This window comes from Opisthocomus hoazin, chromosome 3 (genome assembly GCF_030867145.1).
Source record: "Opisthocomus hoazin isolate bOpiHoa1 chromosome 3, bOpiHoa1.hap1, whole genome shotgun sequence".
NCBI classification, from domain to species: domain Eukaryota; kingdom Metazoa; phylum Chordata; class Aves; order Opisthocomiformes; family Opisthocomidae; genus Opisthocomus; species Opisthocomus hoazin.
This window is the reverse complement of record NC_134416.1, coordinates 87,352,388-87,355,266: the sequence shown is the minus strand read 5'-3', so window position 1 is coordinate 87,355,266 and position 2,879 is coordinate 87,352,388.

Genomic DNA, 2,879 nt, shown 5'->3' with positions numbered 1-2,879 from the left:
AACATTTACACATAGAGAGCTGCTGGCATTTAAAAAAAATCTTTCTTTTTTTCAGTCTGGGTGCATTGCCAGGAAAACAAGGCTTATCCCAGCTGTGCAGGTCTGTGCCTGCAGAGTCTGTCACCTGCTCCTTGGGTCCGGAGGGCTCCTGCCCTTGTGTTCACGATCCCCGGTGCTTGGCGAGGCTGTCCAACTCATGACTGAGAATAAAAGCGTTGGGATTGAAAACCAGGCTGTCTGTAACCACCTGGCAGGGCTGGGGGTAACTCCGGCTCTCGCACCGCTGCGCTGCCCGGCGGCAGGCAGCTCCATGGGGAGCAGGAGCGCGGCTGGGGGCATGGGATCGCTGCTGGAAGGGACTTGCTTGCCCACTCGCTGGACCACTGCAGCTGTGGCCACCTGCCCACCCTGCGGAAGCTGGGCAGGAGGAAGAAACCTGTGGACAACAGGAGGAAGGGCTGAAGCCAGCCTCTTGCACATGTGGTCCTTAAGTCCCAAAACAGTCAGGGCTTCTGTTTTGTTCTTGTCCCAACTCTGCTCTGAGGCTGACTAGCCAGGATCCATCTGTCCATCACATCAAGGAATACAACAATATCACGCTGGATTTTCTCTCTTCTCTAAGACCCTTCCTCTCAGTTCATGTCAGGTGAGGTGTTCTCATCATCCACACTTTAACCAGGACTGGAGGATGCTTCAAAAGTAGTTGTGAGGGGCAGCGGGGTGGGCCTGTCGTAGGGAAAAGGGAGAAGGTGTGCTGAGAGGAGGATGGCGTAGGGCTGGTGGGGTTCGGTGTGTGCCTCCTGCTCTGGGAAGAGATGCAACAGACCAAGGACACTATTTCAAGGTGCAGGTGTGTGACAGAAGCCATGTTTATTCTAGGACCACCAAGTATGTCAGTGGTGGTTACAGCAACAGGTTTCTTCAGCTGTCCCAGATGTAGATAAAGAAATGCACTTCGTACCGTAGGCAATGAAAGCCTGCGTCCTGCTGCGATGGGATATCACAGAATCACAGAATGTTCGGGGTTGGAAGGGACCTCTGTGGGTCATCTAGTCCAACCCCCCTGCCAAAGCAGGGTCACCTAGAGCAGGCTGCACAGGACCTTGTCCAGGCAAGTCTTGAATATCTCCAGAGAAGGAGACTCCACAACCTCCCTGGTCAGCCTGTTCCAGTGCTCCATCACCCTCAGAGGGAAGAAGTTCTTCCTCATGTTCAGATGGAACTTCCTATGCTTCAGCTTGTGCCCATTGCCCGTTGTCCTGTCGCTGAGCACCACTGAAAAGAGTCTGGCCCCATCCTCCTGACACCCACCCTTCAGATATTTATAAGCATTTATAAGGTCCCCTCTCAGCCTTCTCCAGGCTAACGTGAAGATATGTTTGTGAACCTGTGGATGCAGGCTAGCGGAGCCTTCCATGGGCAAATCCCAGGTTTGCAGGATAACAAGAGGTACGGGCAGTGCTGTATATCCTAACAGCACCTGCGAGCACCAGGGAGAGTCAGGTTTGTGAGCTCACCCCGAACACACCCGGCTGCCCCCGTCAGCAGCAGAACACGGGGTCGTGCACGCCCCAGCCTCACCCAGCAGGGCAGCTCTTACCCTCTGAAGCGCCGGCAGGCTGGCAGCTGGGGATGCTCAGCGCACAAAACCAGTGGGATATCGCGCGCGCACACATCCTCCCAACTAAAAAAGTCTCTGAGGTCCAGAATGGAAGAAATAATCCTTCGTTTTGCAAATAGCCATCATGTTTACTGCTACAAATGACCGGCATTCAGTGCAGCACACAGGATAAGCTCACGGCCTCACTTCCTGCCTTGCTTGCATGCAGACCATCCCCAGCCCTGGGCTCTGCTTTTGGGCTTTGTGCTGCAGCCAGCAGGTGTGAGACTGTGCCACCCTCCGTGTAGGTTTCACCTGTGTGAGGAAGCTGAAAAGCTGATTAGTTCCTACTTGTGCAAAAGGTAGCGTTTATAAAGCCTTTTTTTTTTTTTTACATTTGTTTTCTTTACCTAAAGTGTAAGGGCTAAAGACAAATCAGGCCTGGAGGACTCGTTGCTGTGTGTGTGGAATGAGCTTTAAAAATAGATGCATCTTAGCAGGTGATGGAGCTACAGCTGTGGCTTTTCTGTGTTTAAGGCTTGTGCCTTCATCTTTGTGTCTGTGGAAGAGAAGCGTTGCTGAGGAAGGGAAAGGGGAGCCCGCTGGACTGTTCTGCTGGCTGCTTGTTGCACGGTTTCCTCCTGGGAAGCCGTGGATGTGTTCAGGTACAAAGCACTGTATTTCACTTTTCTATTCGGCTGTTTTTTTAAAGGCTGGGAAACTGAGCAATCTTCACAGGGCATGGAGATTTTGTTCTCTGTTGCCTTGCCTGGAAGCAGATGTTGGCATTTTCTGCTGAAGTCATTCCTTGTGAAGTGGGTGGGATAGGTTGTTCCAAAGATTTTGGTTTGCTGTGGAGGAGGTAGGTGCCACAGGCTTCTGTGCTACTGCCCTGTTACAGGGCAGAAAAAGCTGTCTGTAGCAGAGCCCCTCTGATCAGTAGCTGATGAGATGTAAAGGCTCCATATGAAATATGTGAGCTATGGGATTTCCCCCTGTGCTGGCACAGCCTGAGGCAGATTCATCTGCAGGAGTCTGGACTGCGTGGTGATGGTCTGGTATCTCATGGGGGCTGTTGTTTCCTCCAGTAGTAGCATTCTTTGCAGTACAGGAGCAGCTTGTGAGTATCTTGATGCTTCTTTGTTTGGTTAACTGCTAACGAGCACAGTGCCCAAATACCTGGCTGTTTGTTCCTGTGCTGTCAGCTGCCCCCGCGGTTCCTCGTGCAGGCAGTTCCTTCCTGATACAGCGCTTTGCTTGTCTCATTAGGTGAAGCAGT